The sequence below is a fragment of the Pan paniscus genome, chromosome 17 (genome assembly GCF_029289425.2).
Source record: "Pan paniscus chromosome 17, NHGRI_mPanPan1-v2.0_pri, whole genome shotgun sequence".
NCBI classification, from domain to species: Eukaryota; Metazoa; Chordata; class Mammalia; order Primates; family Hominidae; genus Pan; species Pan paniscus.
In genome coordinates, this window is record NC_073266.2 from 62,261,225 (window position 1) to 62,286,397 (window position 25,173).

Sequence of the window (25,173 nt, forward strand, 5' to 3'; positions counted from 1 at the left end):
GAAACGAAAAGTACAACCAGATACCTTTGTTCAACATAGGCCCACATGGACATGGTAGGGACAAGAAAGGATATTAGTTAAATCAAAAGGAGGGAGAGAGGAGCCAAGGGCAGTTCTCTGGAAAGGGTGCAGTTGTAGGTACTTGGAAACAGGAGCAGTTTTCTAAGCAGAGGAAAGAGGAAAGGGTATGGCTGGCTTATGAAGTATGAGGTGGGACAGACAGGTGACTAGGCTGGGGAGGGGGATCTTTATCAGAGCAGATGGGCCTTCTTGGAGTTTCTAGGGAGATTGGATTTTACAGAGCAGCTAGAGGGAGCCATTGAAGAGTATTAAGGATGACGGGAGGTAACGGAAGTCGTGTTTTAGGAAGGTCCCTGGGTTGGGAGAAGCAGCACAGGGTCAGGTCACAGAGGAGTGGCCATGCAGTGCTCAGGACAGCTCTCCCCTGGGGCCACTCCCCTCCAAGGGAGGGGCTCTACAGCTCTTGCATCTCGAAGAGGCCCTTGGGTGAGGTGCATTTTATCAATATCATCAAACTAAGCCAGCCTTCAAAGGATTGTGAAGGAGGCAGCGTCGTGTTTGACAGTCTCTCTACTGTGTCCTCTTTGCTCCCTGCCCTCAGCTTTTTCCCATTCCCTGCCTGTGCTCATGCTGAAATCTCTCTCCAGATAAAAGCCCATCTGATTAAGATTTAAGCAAAAGTTTAGCAAGTAAAAATACAGGACTCCAACTAATACTTTTTTTGTCCCATGAATAGTTCTAAAAAAGAATTTTTAAGTATTTTAAATTCAAATGTAACTATTGTCCTGTATTTTATCTGGCAACCCTACATTTAATACGTCTAAGAATCTCATTTTAGAGTTTAGGGATCCACCTTGTCTGGCTGCTCAATGTTTCTTTCCCATAGGAAGATGCTGAGGCCCCTAAAGGTCAAGTGGTTTGTTTGTGAAGTTCACACAGCCAAGCCAGAGCAAAGCTGTGACTTCCAGACCAACTCTGTGTCCACTTGGCAACCTGTTCTCTGTACCTAGGAATGAATTAGTTAAATGTGGCAGACTTCCTAGAAGCATTTGCATTTTTAAAAGAAGGCCTGAGGGCAAAAACTCCTAGAGTAAGAATGTCTAAGAATGAAAATTCAAGTCCTATTCAAGAGGAAAGGCATTCTGTCCTGGAGCTTTCTTGGAATTAAGGCCTCTTTCTGCAGCCAGGGGAGCCTGCCTGGCCTTCTGATCCAGCAACTAATCACGTGAAGCATTTGGCCACGGACAACGATCCTGTCCATTGGAACGATACTTTGAACTTTTGAGAGTGCATTCAGAAACATCATTTCCTTACTCTCTATAAGCTTTTTTTTTAATTGTAAATGATATTTACATGCTTTCCATATTTCCAATTTGGTTTCTGCCACCAAGCGAATCAGGAAAGTTTGATCCACAAACACTGAATTGTATATCAGCTTTTTATAAACACACTGCAGTCAAATTTCCATTATTTTCTTTTCTTAACCTGCTGCCTTCATTTTATTAGAGTCTCATGCCTTTTCCCTAGTTAGGTTCTGTCTAGCATACCTCTGGTTCAACGTTATTGCTACCCAAGAAAAAATGTCAGATTGTTTAAAGCCATAGAATGGAAAAACTGGAAGTGCCCTTAGGCCCAGCCAGGCCAAGCTAGTGCTGGGAGCTCAGAGCTGCAGAGTCCAGGGGCCTCTCCACTCCACTCCACTCTGCTCCGCTCTACTCCACTCCACTCTTTCCTTAGGATTCTGAGTTCTGACTCTTCCCTAGTCTAGAAGAATGCTCTGAAGTTTCTGGACAACCATGGGTTGCCCACTTTTTCAAATTAATTCTTCGTCATGGTTTTTGATGCTTCTCAATACTAGTCTGGGAAATTCTAGGCTTACACAGGTATATAATTGTCTATTTGGCAGCTGAGAAAAAGGACTCCACAGTGATGAACTTACCGAGGACTGGGGCAGTATGGGACAGGTGTTTGTCCTTGGTTCTTCCAGCTCCAGCAACAGTTTGGTTTTGCTGTGATCTGTTCTTAGCAGCTTCTCTGCTCATGTTCCAGCCTGTGAGGAACAAGGACATCTTGTTATATTTCTATTTGAGCCACTGCAGTTTTGGGGCCCTGTCACTTACATCCCTATTTTTTTTCTTTGCAACTGTATGGGGCCATGATTTTATCTCCATTTCTTTCCACTTCTTCTTTAAGAAACATTTCATGCTAATGTTTTGAGTTGTTTGTATACTCCAGCCCTCACCAAGGATTGCAAAGGGCAGGAAGGGCTCTGCTCCATGGGCTAAGGACTTTGTTTGACATCTTCATAACCAGCAGTGCTGGTGGTCACCACACCACGTAAGAGCCAAGGATACAAGTCCCTGTTCAAGGTGGGCAGTCTTTGCTATGCACTCCTTTTTTCAGCTGACACTGTCCATATAAGGCAAGTAGAAAGTGTGAACTGAGCACAGAGTAAGAGTGCTTCATTCTGGCTGGAAGAGGGTCAGTCAGGCTTCCTGGAGGAGGCTAGTCTTAGTCCCTGTATCAACACTCAATTATTTGCTAGTAAATTATCAACATTGTGATTTCATCTATAGCAAGCCTTTTTCTTTCTAAATCATTTATTTAAATACCTTTATAAATGTATGAAGTATGTTAAATACATTAAAATAAATTTAATGAAATCGTTTTTATTTGATAACGGATACAGGACTATTGAATGTTCTAGTCCCGCAGAAACTAAGAGTATATGCCCTTGTACATAGTCATCACATAAATGCTGTCTTTGCATCACATGGATGGGGTGGGAGAAAGGCTCAGCCTCAGCACACTGGAAAATGCAGGTGTTTTGCCTCAGCCTGAGAGGCGTTGCGGTCCATTTGCTGCAGGAAGGAGCTGGGAGGGACACATGCATTCCTAGGATGAGCATGACAGCTGCCCAGCTCCTCCTGACTCAGGTCTTTAGAGGCATTTCATTATTTCTTGGAAAGTGTTGCAAGCCTTACATTTTCTGACCCATCCATATCAATTCCAGGGCATAGATATATACTAAAGGATGTTTTGATTATCTGTCGTTTCAGATTATCTGCCCTACAGTCGTGGGTGTATACAGAGACATATGCAAACACATCTCCTCTAGTCACACTAGAGGAATTCAGCTGAATTGCCCACCATTCTCTTGAACCGACTGGGTGGGCCATGTTTCCACAATTCTCAGGGCTCGTTCCCACTGTGGCTTGTTTTCTCTTGCTGACCCATGCTCGGTGGAGTCTCCCTCCTCCTTTCTGTAATGAAGATGATCCCAGGCTTATGGATTCTTCTAAGTCCTTCAGCCTGGAGCAGCCCATGCCTGGCTCTGCCCTTTTGCTTCCTCAGTCACTTCTAAAACATTTTGTGAGCCACATTTAACACCCAGCTATATTCAGTTTAGCATTTTATTATCTACTCCATGTTATCCATCCTGTATTTCAGAGTAGGAGTCTCTTACTGCTTATCTACTCCTTTTGTATTGATGTTTAGTATTGAGCTGTATTCGCTTCACACCCTGTGCAGTGTCTTCTTATGGATATGAATGACAGCCTTCAATATATGCCAGAACAGTGGAAGATTCTACCCTTTTTTGATCTGATACTTTAGCTTAGCCCTTACTGTAATTCATGACAGAATGGGAAGGAGCTGGGACACCATGAAGATGCTCTTTATCCAGATACTGGGAACATCTGGGTCCCTTGCTGCAGTTGTACATCTGTCACCTGGCCAAAGCTAGGTAGCCCTTGGGGTGTGAAGGTGACAAATGCTTATGACAGGTGTACCATTTACAGCATTCCTTACTAGGACAGTTTACTCCAAGGCCCTGCTTATTGCCGCTAAGAGAAGAGTGCTTCAGCCCCAGTTCATCCCTTCTCCAACCAATGGGGTATGGGGTGGGCTGGATAGAAACTGTCTTCTCAGCTCTTTCCTGAATGCACGTGAGCAAATCAACCCTTTTAATTACTTATGTTCTGAATCTCATTGCTCACTTTTTCGGAAAACAGGAACACCCAGAATGACCCCCTCAGCCCCCACCCCACACTACACCTTAATAACATAATGCCTGGAGCTGACAGTTGTTGTGGCATGCAGGAGCCATGCAGAGACAGATGTGACAAAGATGAACTGATCCCATTTTTAAGAGAATGAAATAAGCTCTTTAAAACTAATAATCAGGCTCTCTCTCAGGCTGATACACACTCAACTGTCGGTTTGAAGGATGAGACCCTGATTTGACTTCTCAGCAATGAATGATTCTCTTAATATCTTAAAAAAAAAAAAAAAAAACCCAGCCTTCTCATTGCTTCTTTCTAAAGAATTAACTATTACAGGATAGACAGATGAGAGACCTGGGAAGCACTGCTTCTGGAGGGCCTGAAATGCTCAGCTGGCAGTGTCTTAAACAGTTTACAAGTGTAGATGAACCCCAGAAATTGTGCTCCTTGGTGGGATTAGGGTGAAGAGCCACCAGGGAAGTAGCAGACATTCTGCCAAAATAGAAAGTCTAATCTGTTTCTCCACTTCCGTCACCCCGGGGGATGGGCAGACTGGTGTGTGAATAGGGAAGGAAGAAGAATGAGTCAGCATGCTAGGCAAACCTGGGTGTTGCTGCTGCTGCTGCTGCTGCTGCGAGGCTGCCCTTAGCCCACACTGGCTCTTTGAGCATCTCCCGGACTCTCAGCTATTGTTACAGATGTGATGGAGAACCATGGGACGTGCCCTCTGCTATGAATCTTCCATTCTCTTGGCAGTCCAGTTGTATACTGTGCAGAATGAGCTGCCAGCACTGGAAATAACACCAAGGTTGAGGTAAATGTGCAGTATTACAAAGTGTCCAGACTACTTAGGCTCTAACAGCATAACAACAGGTAGAGGACCAAAGAGGGGCATCCAGATAAGTGGAGGTCTGAGATGAAAGATAGATGGGATAAGCATTCTCCTTCCCTGTATGGGTTTTAAGGGTACCTGTGTACAGTAAGCACAGGATAAACACTTGTGGAATGAATAGATGGACAGATAAAGGAGGACTCAGACTTGATATTTGCTGAATGCCCAGTAATAGTACAGAGGGATGTGATTGCACCTCCTTAGGAAGAGCAGGTGGAGAACAATCATATTGATATGTAATTTTTGATAGCAGCAGGAGCAGGAAAACGTAAGAAGGAGGTCACTCTGAGAACAAGTTGTCTTCTTGATCCACATTGCTTTTTATTTTATTTGACTTATGCATTTAGTGTTTATTGTTTCCCCAGAAGAGGCCTGTGCATGGTCGAATTCTCTCCATGGCTGTTCATGATTTAGGGACAGAGCACCCTGCACCCTGCCATGTGTACACTTCTCTTTATGAGGCTTACAACGTTTATTGTCTCATTCCTCCATTTGGCAAGGTCAACATGGCAAATATATAATTTCCATCTTTAACAGATGTGGACCCTGAGTTGGAGACATGAACTGACTTGTTTAGTTTCTCACAGCCAATGAGCCAGCATGCCTTTTGGCTCAAATTCACCAGCATGACTACCCTTGCTAGATCCCAGCAGTGACATGGCACTACCTCTGCAAGGGGCTCATGCTTAGTAGCATAGCACACCTCTTTTGCAAAAGGACTCTGCTAAGCCAAGCATGGCCCACTTTTAACTCTCTTCATGCAGTGGGATAAGGGAATTGATCAATTGCCAGCTCACCTCAGGTCTGGGCTGTTTTCCTATTTCTCAAGATTCGTCCTTATGGTAATGACATTTTACATCTTAAAATACACTTCTTTGTCTTGGGCCAGATTTCACCAGCTGGAGTAAAGAAACTGTCTTTGGCTCTCCTGGACAGTGTCCAGGCATCTGGAGTAATGAGAGGGAGATGGGAATGAAGAAATTGTCCAACTCTCACGTTCCCAGTTCCTGAAACTGCCAAGGGTTTTGTAAAATTGTAAGAAGTATTTTAGAACACAAAAAACCCATCTAGTTCATTGGTACTCAATTCTGGCAGTACCTTTAGAATCACCTGGAGAGCTTTTTAGAAATGTCAGTGCTGGGGCCTCCCCATGCCCAGGGACTCACTTTCAATTGGTCTGGAATAGGTCCTGAGTATTAAATGCTTTTAATAGCTTCTAAGTGATTCTAATATGTAGCCAGGGTTGGAAACTTATGATTTGTTCATCCTTAACATAAAAGTAAGGAAACTGATACCTAGAGAGTTTAAGTTAATCACCCTGTATTAGCTATCTATTGCTGCATTAAAATTACCCTAAAACTTAGTAGCTTAAAACGATAAGCATTTATTACTTCTCAGATATTCTATCAGTTAGCAGTCTAGGAGCAGCCTAGCTAGGTCATTCCGGCTCATGGTCTCATGAGGTTGCAGTCAAGGAAGATGTTGGCCATGGCTGTAGTCATCTGATTGTGTGATAGGTCTATGGGATCCCCTTTCCAGGGTGGCTCATTCACACACTGGCAAATTCCTCCCGGTTCTTGGCAGGAGGCCTCCAGTTCTTCAGCACATGGACTCTCCATGGAGTTGTTGGGTTCTCACAACAAGAGAGCTGGCTTTTCTTAGAGCGAGTTATCCATGGAGAAAGTCATGATGCCTTTATGACCTTGTCTTGGAAATCACACCCCTCACTTCCACCACAATCTATTCACTAGACATGAGTCACTAAAGCCAGCCACACTCAAGGGGAAAGGGATTAGGCTCCACCTTTTGAGAGGAAGAGTACCAAAGAATTTGTGGACTTATTTGAAAACCATCCATGGCCAAACTCATGTGACTCCATGTAATACCCGAGCTACAAGTCTCTTGACTGCTAGTTCAGTGCCTCATCAACTAGTCTCATAATTAATTGATTGACTCTCAATAAGGAAATCCCCATGAAATATTTAAGATCCCATCAATTACCTTCTTCCTATGATTAAGCTGGCTTATCAGCATCCAAGGAAGGGCCCCTCGTTCCTTAGGCATGTGACCATCTCACCCCTTTTGTGATTCTCTCTGACTTATCGCCTCTTTTCACCTATTAGAGTTCTCTGAAGGATCGGATTACCTTGCCAGTGGAAATATATGAGCTCCCTGTGTGATATACCATAACTGCAGCAGCACATCATATAATTTTCCCCGAAGGCTTGTTGCAGCCTATGTCGAGCCATTTGTATTTATGACAGCTTGGGCGTGATTTAGTGCGACCTCACTTTGATAAAAGCCATTTAAAGCTCATAAATATGGGTGACATGCTGCCTCCCTGGCTGGGGATTTTAAGGAGAGACTGAGATTTGCATTGCCATTCAACTTTTATTGTTCGGTAAAGAGAAAAGGAAAGAAGAGAGCAAGGAAGTAGGAAATGGGAAGAGAGTGTCCAGGAGGGACTGAGAAAGACAGAGGGAGAAATGAGGCACATTGCAGGTTGCCACTTGGATGGTGGGCATCAGGCTTCCCGTGCTTGCCCCAGGCTCATCTCTAGCCTTTCCCCAGGAGGGCTGGGATATGTGAAGGGCACCAGCTCAGGGGGAGGGCCTGGTGAAGCACACAGGAGCAAATAGGTCACCGGACTTTATGAGCCATTTACTTCCTCTTTTAAAAGCATTGTTAAATCACAACCAAATTACCGTAAATTGTCAAATTTTATTGAAACAGGAAAGCCCTATAGCTTCACTCTTCCCAGCCCTGCTCCCTGGGGACAGCTTTACTACAAGGTGGAGCAGGTGACTACCCTGGTCATAGAATCTGAAGGGCATCAATCTGGTGCCTTCCCCAAAGAATATCCCACAGTGCCCCACAGGGAATGGGCAATTCCATCATGTATGAGCCAACTGGTTTTGTTTGGGAGTCCTGCATGGTCTACAGATTCGCAAAAGGGAACCCACTACAGCTTACCAATGAATGCATGGATTGTTAGGGTTAGACCCAAGGGTGGCAGAGACAGGAGGTGTGTGGGAGGAAGCTGAAAGGAGGGACCACACAGTACACACTTCTCTAGTTTTGTGGGTGGACTTCCATTTGGACACCCTGCTTACCTGTTGCCCTCAATTTCCATCTGAGGAACCAACTGTTACAGATGCAGCCCTGATCCCTCATGTGGATTTCCATTGGCTGTTTAGTCACAACCACTGGAAGATGCTGAGGTCATCAGCCATGACCCTTGAGCTGGCAGAGCCGTGGGGGGACTCCTGGGGCTTCCCCTTCATTCTACACACGAGGAAAGCCAGGGTCAGACAGCTGGTCAACCAAAGAGACCGATAGCAGCCAGGCCACTCAGCCCAGAGCTGCTCCTATGCCATGCAGGCCCTAGTAAGCCAGACCTTTTGTAGCCTGCCAACTCTTTTGCTCAGAAGCAGTAGCTGCAGGGGAGGGACCTGGGAAGGAGGATGATGAGCAGACAGCTCCCCAGGCAGCCACACTGTGAGAGGGGCATGGCACCTCTGGCTGCAACTTGAACAGAGGCCTCACACTGAGGGCCTGAGGGCCACAGTCATCCCACAGACATCTCTCCTTTGAACCACTCAGTGTTTTACCAAAATTTGTCAACATTTGAAAATAAAGAGATTTCTCACCCACATATTCATGCACACCACACCCCTGCTAGATTTTTGGCTTCTGGCAACCATCAGCTGGGGAGTTCCTGCCGCTCCCCAGATGACCCACTGCCCTCACAGGACTTGTGTGAACGTGCAGCCTCTCTCCTTTCACAGGTGGGAAAACCGAGTCTCCTCAGTTGCTCCTCCGGGGAGCCAGGTGAAGTTAGTGGCCGAGCAGGGTTCTCCTGACACCCATTTCTCAGGTCCTGCTTGAAAGCCTTGCCCTTCCAGGCCAGCCGCAGTCCTCAGGGTCCCCACAGTGGTCATGCACCCCTCCCAGGTGGCTCTTGGTGGGTCACATGCCTCTCCAGTCAAAGGGGCCACCCTTGAAGTGCAGGCATGTGGAGGCAGTAGGGAGTATGGCTTCCTGGGAGCGGGAAAGGTGATTCATGGTTTATCCATCAGTTTCTTACGTGAGGCTAGGCACACAGTCAGGCTTGGGAGGGTCTCAGTGCATTTGCACTGACTATTTTCTGTAAACCCAGGACCAAACCACCACAATTAAACTCCACAGGCATCTTTATCAGAGTGTCCTCCCAACAGAGAGAGAGAGGATGTTATTTTCCACAAATTAAGTCTCCATTTAGGCCAAGTTGCCCTCTCAGGTTCACAAACTCTTTTTGTCTTTGATCCAGATTTTTATTTATCTTTTTACCAAAGGCTCAATTTTCACTCCTGTCATTTTTTTTACATGTGTGTATGGAAAATGGGATCTATTCTTTGCCTTATAATACAGTTATTTGGGATGAGGGAACGTATTTTCTCCCTCAAATAAATTGGTTGTTAATTAAAGCTTTTTGATGTGCTGCAAAAGGAGAATATATTTGATATCAGCAGCTGTGTGCTGTTTGATTTATAGTTTGTGCAAGTGCTGTGAGGAATATCAGCCCCCTTCCCCCATATAACTCCTCCTTCTCTCTCCTGGGTCTCTCCTCCCACCTTCTCTCCCCCCCCCGCCCCCCCCCACACACGTGCACACACGCGCGCGCGCACACACACACACACACTATTAAAACCCTACTGCATTGCTCTGACTTCAACTAGAGAGACATACTTCCTGCTTCTTACTGTCTTATGCAGTGGTGTGTGCTCTGGAGACCATGCATGGGGGTGTGTGGAACCTGAGTGTGTTGCAGGAGGTTAAAGCAGAAGCTTAGAGAAATTCTGCAGTCTGCTCAGAAAGGCACAGTTAATAAGGCCAGAGCTGGGATTGGAGGTCAGTTTGGATTGCTCCAAAGCCTCCACTCATCATGCCTCCACCCACGATCATGAGAAATCATGGGATTTTTCCTGCAGGCTCTTACCAACAAGCGGGAGGGGCAGGCTCAGAACATGAATTAGGTGGACAGCTCAGCAAGGCGGCATGTGCTAAGTGACTCCATGAGGGTTCTCGGTGACTGAAGCTTCCAAGTTGAGAAGTGGAGATTGTTGGAAGTTCTTGCTGTCCAGGGAGGCTTTTCAAGGCACACACAAGCTTCCTGCACCAGACAATGAGGAGGGCTGAGCTTGGCATCAGGCCGGTAGACAAGAGTCTAGGAAAAGTTTGCTTTCAAACACGGTGTGCTATTCACATTCATGCTTGGGGCCAGGAGAGAGATTGGCTTGATGGAGAAGGAGGGTCTTGATGGGAATCGGTGACAGACAAGGTGTGATAATGTGAGGAAGAGTTTTTGTTGTTGTTGTTGTTTTGAGTGACACAAAAGAGTGATATGTGGCTATTCCCTTTCACTATGGGGTGATTGCCAGAGTTCTCTTGCAGTGATTAGAGGAGAGACAGAGATCTCATTTTCTTTAAAACTCAGAGCCGAAGAGGTTTGATTGAGTGTGGTTATTGGGCCAGATGATGCTATTTCTCCCTAAGTTAGTTTAGATGCTCTCAGTTAAATGACGTTCCTGTGTCATGGTTCTTCCACAGTGACATCTCCTGGAATCTCAGGAACCATCCAGCCCCCTTCCACTCTCCTCATTTCCCTCAGCCCCTTTGGAACTGCCTGACTGCAGTCATTTACACACAAAGAACTTTCCAGGAAACAGGAGGCTTCACACTTCATCTCATTAACCTACATGGTGCCAGAGAGCTGAATTCCCATTTAGGGTACCAAGATATTTTGCCTGATGCCCTTCTGCACTCAGTCTCTGGTCTCTGGGTGATTAATTTCCTTGTTGGTTTGCACTGTACACTGAATTCAAAGGAGGAAGACTGCTGCTGGGGGTCTCTAGGGTCATAGGCCCCCATCTGTTTGGCCCATTTCCATGCATCCCGCACTGCCAGGGGGCGTGATGCTCTCTGCCCTGCAGCTCAGGCCTTTCCCCATGGGCAGCTGGCTCACTGCTCTCTCTAGGGCTTGTTCCATGCAAGGCCGGGCCCCTAACTGCTACTTTCTCATTTATCTAAATTCTCCAGGGAGACCACTTCTAATTAATTACCACCTACCCTGCACTCAAGAGGGAAACCTGCCTGGGGGATGGTGGGAGGGAATCGATGTAGAAATTCTATCAAGGTCTTCAGGTTGCAAGCCCTGTTGATGGAAGCAATACCTCTTCCCAGGGTAAATAAGAAGAGGGCAACTGGCTTTGTGTGACGCTGTGTCTGAATTTGGCTTTCCTTCTGTGCCTAGCAGAGGGGAAGGCTGGTGGTGCCTGAGAGCAGAAGCCTCTGAACCTCAGCTTGGAAACTCAAGGCTCCTCATGTTGAAATGCAAAACCACATTCTTACCTGTTGCCCATGGCTCAATCCTTAATGGGCTGCAGTCTCTCCTCTCAGAGAAGCCAGGTGATGACTTAGGAAGTAACAACAGTGGTTCTTAGCTCAGGCCACACTTCTCAACTGTGAATTTTTTTAAAATAATCCAGATATCTAGTTCTGCTCCTTTATTTTTAAAGTTTAATGCTCCCATAGTATCTTTTCTTGAGATATAATTCACATACTACAAAATTCACTCTTAAAAGTGTGCAATTCAGTGGTTTTTGGTGTATTACAAAGTTGTGCAACCATCTCCACTATTTAATTCCAGAAACTTTCAACCCCCCAAAAGAAACTCATACTCATTTTCCATTCCCTCTCTCCTCAACCCTAGAATACCACTAATCTACTTTCTGTTTCTATGGATTTGCCTGTTCTGGATATTTCCTATACATGGAGTCATATACAGCATGTGCCCAGTTCCATTTTGAATCTGTGAATTGAAATATCTGAGCCTTATATGTTAAAAAAGAATCTCAGGTGATTAGGCACAGCCAGAGTTTGAGTTTCCTGAGCTAGAAATAGGGAAGTGCCCTGCACATGGATGACCCATTGCTCTAATAAACAGCCAGTGCTCAGGAAGTGTTTGTTGAATGACCAAGTCCGCATTCTAGAGTAATCTTCCAAAGCCTAGTGGGATTAGGATGTCTGCCTCCAAAGATGCTTACCAATTAGCCCTAACTTCTTCAATAACTGTTCTGCCAATATTTTATAGAAATCCCAGTCAAAATCAGTTTTAGTCTCTCCTTTTCCAAATCAATATATTGAATGAGTCTCAAAGGCTGTTACCATCTCCCAAACTTGTCTAGAACTTTTCCACATGGGGCTGAGGCTGGGAGTGCATGAAAGGTGCTGTCCTTTGCAGAGAGCTCTATAATGGCAGGGGTGGTCCCGGTCACGCAAAGAAACGTAACTGAAATGGCCAGACTAGGGCCTCCTGAATGCACCAGGATGAAAACTAGAATGATATTAGATAGAGGAGAAGAAACACAGCCTATAAATATGTTAGAGTTGGAACCCTGTGGGAAGGAAGGTTAAGAATAGGCATAACACTACATTGATTAGAACATGGTTTGGGGCCAGTCTGCGTGCTCACCATAGGGTCTGTTTAGCAGTCCAATTCTTGCTTCTTCACTTCTGAGGCCTTCTGTTTTCCAATGGAGCCAGTCTCAGCCAGAAGACACTCAGGTCATGCCTGTCTACCTAGTGCCTTACACAGTTCTAACACGGTGCCTGGATGGTTATTTATTACATTAGCGTCTCCATTCTCTCCTCCGTGCCTTCTGGGATGAGTGAAAGAATCCAGGGTCAGCTCTTGGTCAGTACCTGCAAAGAAAGAACCCTCAGAAGAACATGGGGGTCAGTGGCTGAGCATCCAAACTTGGCAGTTGTGTGAGGAAGTGGTAATGGCTCGAAGCAAGCCCATCTCCAGGGCTAGAAACACAAAATAGAGCTCCCTGATGTAGAGACACGCATGCATTGCTTTGTGCAACAGGTACTTTTTGAGCCCCTACAATGTGTCAGGCACTGTGGGGGTAGGGCACTGAATAAAACAAGACAAGTCCCTGTACTTCTGGAGTTTCCACTGAAATGGGATGGGACTGGGGTAGGAGAAGGGAGATACACAATAATTGAGTAACAAGTATAGAATAAAATGCCAGTTAGAGATCATGCTACAAAGATAAGCCGGGTCCAGAGGATAGATCTTGCTAGAAGAGAGGAACACAAGCTGATTTGGAGATTCTAGCCAGGAAGGGCCTTTCTGAGCCATGTCATGACCTGCATGAAGTTAGGGAGGGAGCAGGCAGGCATCCCAGGAAAGAGCATTCCAGGCAGAGAAAACAGCAAGTGCAAGAGCCTGAAAGCTCAACCCTGGCTCAACATCTTAATGACCCTGGAAACTCTCAGAAATGCTTCAGGGCCAGACCTCACCCTAGATAGGTTTAATTAACATCTCTACTCTGTGAAGGTGTGTGTGTGTGTGTGTGTGTAACCTATGTAAATCACCAGGTGATTCTATAGTACAAGTAACTAGGATTGTAAACTACTGGGTAAGAAGAACAGCAAAGAGTCAGTGTGGCTGAAGCCCAGTAAGCTAGCGATGCAGGGGTGGGAAAGATGAGGTAAGCAAGGCTTAGCTAGTTTGGGGAAGGCCTTAAAGCTCATGGTAAAAATTACAGATATTATTACAACTGATGGAAGGCCACTAGAGAGTTATGGGGGAGGGGGTGAAATGAGCAGATTAGCACACCTGGGTCTGTGCCCTCCTATGGAAGTGTCATCAAAGGCTGGGAAGTGGCCTGCAGAAAAGCTGTCTTTGCTCATATGGAAATACACATGGCTAAGCCATGTTGGGTTATATGTGTTGAGAAGAGACATGTATACACATATCGTGGGCTAGAAGTCACAAAACTAGAAGACCTGTGAACTCACCACATTTTAATTTCTCCTCTGGCATTTTAGATGAAGAAGATAAATTCATCTATAGGTGCAAGTACAGAGAAGTCCCCCAACTGTCTCATTTCTTCCTGGAGAGGTAACTTAAACAATGCAAACACAATGAAACAGATGAGAAGGGTTGCAGATTACATTTCTGACAATGCATAATCTCCGCTTATTTGAGCATTGTCATTCGGAAGCCTCCCGATGATTCCGGCAGGTCTGGCTTCTAACTCCCCATGGACAGAAAGAGGCATGAAGAGAATTACATTTCTCCAAGGATGGGGCCAGAGGTCGCTCTGTGCATTGCACAGCTGGCTCTAGTCATATTGAAGTGCTATGGCCTCAAGTATTACTAACAGAATAGCTGATGGCCCTGTTGTCAGTTTCCTGACACTCACTATCTATTACAAATTAAGCTGAAATTGTGGATTTCCAAAAATCAAGGAAGAAAATCTCCACCTTCTCTCCCCATTCTCATGCATTTATTATTACAAGTCCCTAATACCATAGCCTTGTAAAGGCTGTGGGGATGCAACATGCTGTGTACTGACTGGATGTCTGTGCCAGAACCTCCCCCATCTGCTGCTGGGAGGAGGAAATTGGCACAGAGCCCATATGCTTCTGTGGACAACATATTAGTAAAATATCTCGGGACCTTTTAGGTAGAGCCTTGTCCGTGTAATGATACGCCAAAAAGACAGATACCTCCATACCTCCACTTCTCAACCTCTGTTCTATTCCCAGATCCCATGATTCAATAAAAATGGCACTGAACTGGGAGTTAGAGACTTAAGTTTTAAGGCTGGTCCTATCACTAACTAGCCTTACAATCTTGAGCAGGTGATTAACCTTTTAGAACTCCAGTGCACTAATCTGTAAAACAAGAGGACTCCATGTGAATATGCCCTAATGTTTCCTCCAGCAGTATGAGCCCGGGATGGTTTCCCTATTTGGCAGAGCACTGAAGTGTGAGTGAGCAAGCGGTGAGGTGGGTGCGGGGTGTGTCAGCCCTGTTCATGCTGCATGGCAGTAGCACATCCGTGACGCCCTCTCTGAAGTGTGACTGAGCCACAAGCGATGAAGGCCATGGGGAAGAGTCCACAAGCACTGGGATGAGAGAGAGAGAGAGAGAGGAGTTCAGCTCTCATCTTCATCACTTTCTAACTGTGTGGTCTTGAGCAAATGACGTAACCTCACTGAGCCTCAGATCCCATACCTTCAAAATGGAATTACGGTGTCTATTCACAAAAAGAAATGTGAGGAATAAACAAGATTTATATGATGCACCTAGCACATGTGAGCATTTATTAAAAGTTTATTATTATCATCAGTCACCTATTCCATACTGAGTAATTATTTATTATTTATTCTTTTGGGGTATTTGGTTATCTTCCAACATGACATAGAACTCAGCAAGAGAAAGATTAGTTCTTTTAGTATATGCTTCTATTGCAAATGTTTCTAAATTGTTCCTGAATCTTCCCCCTTGGCTCTCACCTCCAAAACTTGATCATTCTTGGTGCAGAGGACCCCACAATGTTGTCCAAAAGTTGGATCTGGAATGTTTCTTTAGCACTAAATCAGTGATAAAAACTGCAACATTAACTCATGACATACCATGGAATTTGCATTCCAGTCACCCATTGGGATCTTTAAAAATGCATACAACTCACAAAGGACTCTTGTCCATGTGGAGAGATTAGACTTCCCCTTCACTCAAGGGGGTCGTCAGTCCCACCCAGCATTGACATGCACCCAGGTCATGTGTACAAAGCTTTAATTCGGCCCAGATGGCTTCTTTTCTTTCCTTTTTTTTTCTTTTTTTTTTTTGAGACAGAGTCTTGCTCTGTTGCCCAGGCTGGAATGCAGTGGTGGGATCTCGGCTCACTACAACCTCCGCCTCCCTGGTTCAAGCAATTCTCCTGTCTCAGCCTCCCAAGTAGCTGAGACTACAGGCGAACGTCACCATGCCCAGCTAATTTTTGTATTTTTAGTAGAGGCAGGGTTTCACCATATTGGTCAGGCTGGTCTCGAACTCCTAACCTCAGGTGATCTGCCTGCCTCAGCCTCCCAAAGTGCTGGAATTATAGGTGTGAGCCACAGCGCCCGGCACCAGATGGCTTCTTATATCAGGAATAGGTGGAAAATCCCCCAACTTCTTTGCTCTGAAAAACCTTTGTATAAAGAAGCAGCTTTCCTGGCTTCTTGGTTCCCCAACTTCTCCTGCTTCCCAGACCTCTAGGCAGCCTCACTGACCATGTCAAAATTAAATCACAGTAAATGTTCATTCCAAACCCTTTGTGTTTTTTATTCACCAATTGGTAGACACCTGTCTATTCTATCCAAGGAGAGTGCTTAGTTCTGGAGACAGGTGCATACTCATAAACGCCTATCTCCTGCCTTCAAGGAGCTCCCAGTCTCCTATCAAAGACCCAGGATCTATTCAACCTTGGGATCTATTCTGTTAGGTGTGGAGGGGGTCCTGAAGTGCACTATGTAACAGCTGTCCTCTGGACCTTTGGTCTGGCTGATGAAGCGGGGCACATATTGTCATCATCATCATCATTATCATCATCAAAAGTTAAAGGAATTATTTACCCTTCAACCCAAGAGCCATCTGAAGGACAGTATATGCTAAGTGGTAAATAAGTGGCATAGATAGAACATGGTAGACTATTTCAGAGAAGGAGGGCCCAGGAAAGCTTCCTGTAGGAGGTGAGTCTTCATTTGGATGGTAGTGATGTTTATGATCTGGATTGGCACAGAGAAGTGGGATATCAAACTTTACTCAGGCAGAGTTTATAAATAGAGGATGAGGTCTGGGCTGAGATCTTGCTGTTTTAGGGAAATGCAACTCAGGAAGTTACCAGAAGTGGTGGTCAAAAGAAACATATAAACTGGTAAAACACCTGGACTCAGCTCTTCTGGCCACCTTTGCATCTTTATTGTTCTTTCTTCTCCCAGCATGAGCCTACACGGTCTCTGTACCAGCTGTGCATCACTTCAGGTGACTTCCTTTGTTCCTTTCTCTCTCCTGGTCTCTTCCTTTTCCCCTCTCTCTTTCCTTCCTTTTACACACACAAGTGCCAGCCAGGCACATAATATGCTTTTTTTTTCTGGATCTCATTGTCCTCTTCAATAAGATGAGAGAGTGTTAGAATCCTTCATGAGTCTAACATTGAATGAGTCCTGCTTGCTTTCAGTCTGCCATCTGCCCCATTCTCTAGGTTGGGAATGCTAGCCTCCAGAGGTGAAACCTGGGCCATGGGCCTCTCTGGGGACCTCCTCAAGGTTGCTAAGCCTCACACCGGCGAGGCTACACTTGCCATCCCTGGGCTCTGCTCCTGGAGCCCACCCTCTTTCTGAGTGCCAACAGCTGCCTGCCCCATGCCCCAGGCTCACGGCCTTCCACGCCCTCCCAGGTGCAGGCGGTTCTAGGAAGCGAATAGGAGCCTCAGCTTTGATCACACACACAATAACCTCAGCACCGAGGCATCCATCCTAATCACTTTTGATTACAAATGGATTAAATGGGACAGCAGCTGCACAGAGCTGCTTTGATTCAGCCCCGCTCAATAATGAGATGCACAGGCACAGGCTGGTAGGCTGCAGCTATCAGCCCCACCCAGCCCTCAGCCCACCACCTTCAGGGGCTCCTCTGAGTGGGAGGCAGTGATCAGAGACACAGGGGAAACTAAGGCAACTTGCATGAGCCCTGAAATCAGTAACCTCAGTGCCCTCAGCCTCTTTTGAGATCTCCTCATGGCCCACCTACATGCTATACTCTGGCAGTTGTGCCCCCACGTTCTGCACCATTGCTGCAAACATGCAGCTTGGTCCGTCCGTATTCCCATGAAGCTGGGTGTGCAGCCATGGGTCAAACAGCAGCTGCTCTGCTTAAATGAATCCCCAGAGGGTCCGGGGGCTCTTCCCCTCCTCTATGCCCCATATATGGCCATGTGATCTATCAGGGCTGGTAGGGATAATAATATTCTCACTAATATCATTTATTGGTATAATAGGTATAAAGCACATTCATGGCCTCCATCCCATTTTATTTTCCCCCAAATCCTGTGAGCTAGCCAGAATTTGGAGGACCTTATTTTCAGAAATAAGGAAACTGAATTTCAAGCAAGTAAAATGGCTTTTCCTGGGTGCCTTTGATACCCATTCTGGTTCTTTGGGGACCAGCCCAAGCTCTGTCATTCTGCCATGTAAGCATCTACCAGCTTCTCCTTCCCCTCACTGGAGAGTGTCCTGAGTGTATCTAATTTCTGATGGTGGCCCCATGAAAGCAGTGATTGCCATGTGTGTCTATTTTTGTGTACAGACTGAACCACTCAAGGGCTGGTGAGGTATGAGCAGCTGCCTTGGCTAAATTGCAAGGCTTAAGGGAGGGAAGGGAGACAAGTGGAATTCAACCCCAAAGCCAAGAGTCCTCTGGGCTGGTGGATGCACTAACAAATTTGACCTTGGGGCATTTAATGTTTGGCCAAAAGAGTTTGAAAGAGCACTGGGGAATTCCCTGTTTCTAATAAAAGCTTCATAGAAGAGCCAACATTTCCAGTCACCTCCTGCCCACCTTTGCCCTAAGCCCAGGAAGGCAAGTTGCCAACCTTATGCTGAGGTGGCCACTTACAACTTGCCCATGGTAATAGCCAAAGCCCCTCCGCATTGCCCACAGCTCTCCCATGTGAAGAGATTTAGAGGGCCAGGTGTAAGGGAGAGGAAGGGTACAAAGTTTAACACCAACAATTTCATCTGTTAATGTGGTACAGTATCTTCTCCTGATGATCTCATTTTAGTGGTCTAAGTTGAGCCTCGCCATACCCCTTAAATATATCACAGGATGGAGGGAAGACTAACTCATATTTATGAGGCACTGACTCCTTTGTCTCATTACAGACATCTAAACATCCCCATCCAAACATCCCTATGAGGTAGCTAATGTTATCCACCTTTTATGGATGATAAACAGAAACTTGAGATTCAGCTTCTAAGAAGAGCTCATATCTGAACTTGAGTATGATTGGCTACTAAGCATGTGTTACTTTGCAGAACACACTGCCCCATCTGCATTCTAACTGCACAGGTGAATAAATTGAGCTGAATACATGAAATGATAAGTAACTGGATAAGGTCACAGTGCTAGGTCATGACAGGATTTGGATTAGAATCCAGGAGTCTTAACCTCAGTCTAGTCCTCTTTCTACATTATAAACTGCAGGGGCTCTTCCAATGTGCAAATTACTTTTTCCTGCCAGAAGCCTTCACCATGATGTTCCATCTACCTGAAGTGCCTGTCCCACAGCTCTTCAGTTAGCAACTTCTACTCATCCTTTGGGGGATGGCTTTATTGTCACTTCCTCAGGAAAGCCTTCCTTGACCACTCTCAAATTCTACATCAGACCGGTCTTCATTAATTCTTTTGTCCTACCCATACCTTTTTTCTCATTACTTTTTCTTGAACTTATCACAGCTCTAAATTATATTTGGTTTTCATATTCAAAATAAATGCTGTCTCCCCTAATAGGCTCTTGGGTTCCCTGAGAGCAGGGCTTATATATTATTTGTTCATTGGTGTATCCCCAGAATGCATCACAAGGCCTGGCACTTGCAGGGGCTCCCTAAGAGAAAGTTGAAATTCAGAATGAATGTAGCAAGCAGATGAGAGGGGGAAATGAATCTTCAGTTCCAAAGAAACTCGCAGACATGTAGACCCACTGGAATAGGTCCAGGTGTAGCAGACTCACTGCATTTATCTGGGATTTACTCAGGTACATCTTGAATTCCTAATAATGCAGATTTCTCAACGTGTTCTACAAGGTGGGTCAATCCCAAACACCTTTTGATTCTCCTTCCCTAAGACATCCTCAATGTATGTAGTGCTGCAGCCAAGACAAGCTATGCATCAGCCCACAAACCCACTGTGTGTTAGTGTTCTGCATTGAGGCTCACAGCACTGAGCCAAACCAAGATGTTCATGGGCTATTGACCATGCCTACCCTACCACCTACCCACTCCAATCTTCCCAACGTCAACAAAAATCATTCTTCAACTTCTTAGGCAAAAACCCTTGGCATCATCCTTCACTCCTGTCTTAACCTCTCATGCCATAGCTAATCAGTCAGCAAATACTGGGGGCTGTTAAGAAAACAGCCAGTGGGCACTTTTTTTCAGTGTATCTCAAATTGTGCCCCACATTGGTTTTTCTCCTCCATATTACCCCCCATATCTCTCAGAGTCATTCATGCACCATGACCTATACCTCTTAGCTCTGACCTAATGGCTCTTACGTGATGTGGCCTCACTCTGCTGTCACCTCCTACCACTGCCCTTGCTCTTTTTCTCTGCTCTAGGGTGCCAATCTCTTTGCTGTTCCACCAACACTTTGAGTACTATTCATGTCAGTAACTTTGCACATTCTATTTCCTCTTTTGGATTGCTCTTCTCCCAAATACCAGATGGCTCACTCCCTTCTTTCATTCATTTGGGTTTCACTCTAACATTCCCTCCTTAGAGAGGCCTTCCCTGATCAGCTTATTTAAAGCAGCATATCCCCCACTCTGCTTTTTCTTTCCGCTTTATTTCTCTCTTCTTTTATTATAATTAACAGGTTGTAGTGTTATGATCGTTATTGTTTATTGTTATTATTTTACTTCATTGTTTGTCTCATTGAGAATAAGGACTTTGGGTTTTTTTTTGGTTCGTTTTGGGGTTTTTATTTGTTTGTTTTTTGTTTTTGTTTTTGTTTTCATTTTGCTATTTCCCTACATCCTAAAAAAATAAATATTTATGTAATGAATTCATTGGCATCTTTCACATGAACTCCATGCAAAAGTCTGACTACCCTCACACCTGGATTGGCACTGAGGACATGGTAATTCCTGAAGTTGTTGGGATGCCCTGTTCCATACAAGTTACCTGGACTGAATTCCAGACTAGTTGATGTCTTAAGTGGACGGGCTGATGAACACACCAGTGGTGCATTGGGGCCAACTCATGCTAGGTGGCAAGAGCCAGATGGGCACATCTCTTTCCAACTCTGCAATCAGTGACTTCAGGCTAGTAGCTTGACATCTTGGGAGTATTTACACTATGGAAATTGGCAAATGCCTCACAATGGTGATTCCCCCACCCAGAGAGCCAGTTGTTGAAGAATTTCCAGCACATGACTGGTTAGTTACAGTTACTCTCACTGGCATGGTGTGCTCAGATCTGCCTGCCACATTGAGGGGAAGGCTTTTATAAGCTAGATGATGAGTGATGGCATTGCGATCCGTGTTCAAGAAGAAAAAGTTGAAAGCACTTGGGATATTTTGCCTGGGCGTGTCATCAAAGGATCAGAGGCTGGCTACTGGAATAAACAGGCTGTAGCGTGTGCCTACGGGCAGGACTGGGGAGCAACGGGAGAGGATGAGTCCTCTAGTTTTGGTGTTTGGATCTAACTTCAGTCATGGGGCCTAGAAGCTGTTGCTTAATCCATCTTTTTTTTTTTTTTTCAATCTGTAGAATGAGGTTCACATTCCCTATTTCACAGGAAGATCATGAAGGTTATAAAAAAAGCAATTAGTTCCTGCTCCCCAGAACTAGAGAGACAAGTTTCAGTGAGGCATATTTCAAATGCATAAAGGTAGAACTTGTTAAGGGCTATTGCTGTGTCACTAAAATAGCAAGTGCCACTTCCCCAAAGTGCTCAAGCTGAGCTCCCATCTGTCAGAAAAGGTGGAAAAGGGGATTCCTGCATTGGAGGAAGGCTGGTCTGGATTATCCCTTCCATGCTAAGACTTCTAAAGCCAAGAGCATGTCCCTGGGCAAGTCACTGCCCGATTTTTTGCCTCATTTCCTCCATCTGTCAAACCAGCAGGGAAGTTTCCAGCCCTTCCTGTTTTTCATTGTTGTTGGGATGATTGTGTGAGATCATCTTTTGAAATGTTTCTAGGTTGAGGGAGTAAAGCTATTTTATCAATCTCATATCTTACTACTTTTGTTATATTAAAAATGCTTTATATCTTGAAATAGGACAAGACTCCCTGTGACTTGATTATCAAGAATGCCTGCCATTTGCACTCAATAGATTGAAAGGGTAAATACTTTATTTAAAGCAGCCCTATTGCCAAACTCTTGTAAATTTTATGTGGAAATAAGCTGTGTTTGTTATAGTTGGAATGCTTATTAATATCCTATGAGGTTGAGGAAAGCCTTAGAGTGAGTAGAGAGAATGGCCACTGCTGTTAACATGCACATGTCTTTCATTGCGATATGGCAAAGGTAAGAGAGGGGAAAGAAGTTGGTATTCTTTTCCACTTTCTTGATGTTCTTCTTTCCTGGAGCCACCCTTGCTTTGTATAGCTCCCCGTGTAGCAATGGTTCTTATGCTCTCCAAATTATGAGCCTCCCTCACCTCTACTTTCTAGATCTGGAATTTCTCTTTATCAAAAGAGCTGAGTTCTCCAATTTTTCTTATCTAGTTATAAGTGAAGCACAAACAGAAATCCTGAGAATAGTTGCACAGCATTTGTGGTATAATTGACGAATACTGGGTTCTTTATTAAAACCAGAGTTAAGTAGACAGGTTGTGGAGAAAACATGAAACCTCTTCTTCTATGAAAGAACAGTGAGAGATGAGGGCATGGCTCTTCCTAGAGATACAGATAGGCTTTGCCAACTCCTGTTACGTCAAGAGCCCTACCACTCCACCACTTTTGCTGTGTTATCTGTTCCTCAAGTGGACTCTAGGTAATCTCTCCCTTTAGTAATAGACAAGGTGTATGAAGCCTGATAATGCCTTGGGTGAGTGTCAGGGCCATCCATAGCCTATCCAGTTTCAAAGGCTGTCAGATCAGAAGGGACTGTACAGAGTTCTTCATGTTAGAGGTGGGGAATACTAAGGGTCTGCAGGGATATGACTTGCTCAAGGTTGCACTTTTAGTGAATTGCTGAGTGTGTCTGCAAAAGTGAACATTGCCAGTCCCTTCTGTGGGCCCTTCATTTGTGCTATAAATAAAGGGTTTGGACATGTGATTACTAAAGGGCTTTCAGACTAACTTCGCAGCTACTTCCAGTCCTGCTGGTGTAGGATCTGTGTGTTACATTCATTTTGCTCAGTCTCAGTGGGCAATGTATAGAGAGCTATCCCCAAACTGAATCAGCCAGAAATTCTGGACAGGTTTGGCCAAAAATGGGTAGACTGTGAGTCAAGCATACGTGTGAGTTCAGGGAGAACAATGAAAGGACATCTTATTTGGAGAAGAGGTCTGGGGAGATCTAATCCACATTTGACTGAGATGTTTTGGCATAAAGAAAACCTTCATTTCCAGATACCTCTGTGAGATGAGCACAGAGTTCTTGAGAGTGAAATCATGGAGATTATTTTTAGCAAATGGATTGGTTGAGGCAGGATTGTATGAGACGCAAATACACACATACATAGCCCAGAAAAGGAGAGTTTCTGGCGACACAGCTGCTTCCAGAAGCTGTTTCCAGAAGGTATGAAACACAAGAGGGAGATTTTTAACAAAGGACGAGGAAGTATACATGCCAAGGAGGCAGACTTCCTTGGAAGTTGTCATGAGAAGAATCTAGTCCTGTTTTCCAAGGATGTTTTGTTTGCCTAATGCACTGAGAGCATCTTTAGAAGCTGTGGCAGATTCTGCAGAGTATCTTCAATGGTGAAGAATCATTTTGAAAACAGCCAGCTGTCTCAGTCCTCAAAGAGCTCCCAATGCTAAAGAGTGGCAGGACCGAATCCTGGCATTTGCAATGCCAGTAACACTAATGCAAGAGCAGGGCCATCTGTGGAAGGGATTGCAAATTGATTGCACAGTTTTCAAATAGCAGTTCAAAGATATTTTCATTTCAACCAATGGCAAAGCATACAAGCAAGCAAGTTCCAGTTGGCTAATTAAAATAAACAAGCAAATAACCTGATTTAATGTCTTTGAAAATACTCAGTAATATATCTGATAAAAACTGTTAGCAGAAGTATTTGATAGACAAAGACTATATTTTAAAATATTTATTTTGTGAAGGTTGTTTTTTGCAAAGGAGAGGAAGAGCTTGCTTTTCACCTCTCTTCTCTTTGGTGAAGATAGTTGTCTTCCTTGAAGGCCCTGCATCCTGCTGTCCAGCTCCTTCATTCTGTCAGGCACAAGACTGTTCTTGCCACCTGTGCTCTTTCTAGATCTCATGCTGTGTTGGATTTGAAGATGAAACAATAGCATGTTTCATACCTGTGGTAATAGAGTTGGCTTACTTGGGATTTTCTACTTCTCTGTATTATTAAAAGTTATAATACACTTTAATATTATTAAAAGTAATAATTGCCCACCTATATGATCATGATATCACTCTTTCTTGGGATGCAACTATCTCCTTCCCATTATTGGTTACCATCTGTGATGGTGTCTGGAACTTGGCATGCCATTGCTGGAAGGAAGGAAGGAAGGAAAAAAGGGTGGGAGGGAGGAAGGAAGAGAGGGAAGAAGGAAGGAAGGAAGGATTGGGGGAAGGAGGGGGAAGGGACAGAGGGTAAACTTGTTTAGGGAGAGAAGATACACATGATAATTAACAATGTTCATAGCAGTGTATAGTACAAAATCCTTTGGTCACCCAGATTTAGGAATGAAACTCCTTTGAACAAAGTCAGCTTGAGTTTAGAAAAATTTGAAGGGGAGATCAAGATGGCAGAGACAATACCTTAGATGCCTACCTTGTGGGGCTGCATGGGGCTAATGGAAAGTCTGACTTTTACCTGCATGGTGAGTCACCTGAGGCATGGCTGGCAGTGGTACCAATGTCCCTGGGGACCAGGCTGCCTCCCTGGCAGAGTAGGGAGGGAGATAGCAACCTTCCATGAAGGGATTCCCAAGGGGATCATGGATGGCTGAGACAGAGAACTGGACTTTCCATGATTCAGAGCTATGTCCACATTCCAGTTCTGCCACTTTTTGCTGTCATAACCTTAGGTGAGTTATTTAAGCAGTTTGAGCCTCAGTGTGTTCAACTATAAACTGGAGAAAATAATACTATCTTGCACTGATAGTGTGAAATTTAAGATAGATAATGAAGTTAAAGTACCTACCTGGTACAAGAACAGGCTAAAGTAGGTCCTGAGACAGAAGAACAGGCAAAAGTAGGTCCTGAAAAATCATAGTGACTTTTCATATTATAATAGCCAAGAGTTCAAGGTGGGCTTTCTGGAGGAGATTCTCCTATTTTACCTGCAACTTTTACAATTATAAAAGTTATGGCTACCTGCAACTACAAGGTTCAGTTCATTGAGTTCTGCCTGGCTTTATCCCTTTCGGATACCCACCTGTAATCATGATTAATTGCTCCAGATTTGGCCGAGGGACCCAGATTCTCTGCCAAATTGGCTCCACTAAGCTGAGGAGC

At 44.8% G+C, this 25,173-nt stretch overlaps 1 protein-coding gene across 4 annotated transcripts in view; it reads left to right on the forward strand.

The window, feature by feature from the left end:
• Window positions 1-25,173, forward strand: part of SETBP1 (SET binding protein 1) — a 387,029-nt gene that overhangs the window by 154,282 nt on the left and 207,574 nt on the right. The gene's annotated exons all lie outside the window — the stretch shown is intronic.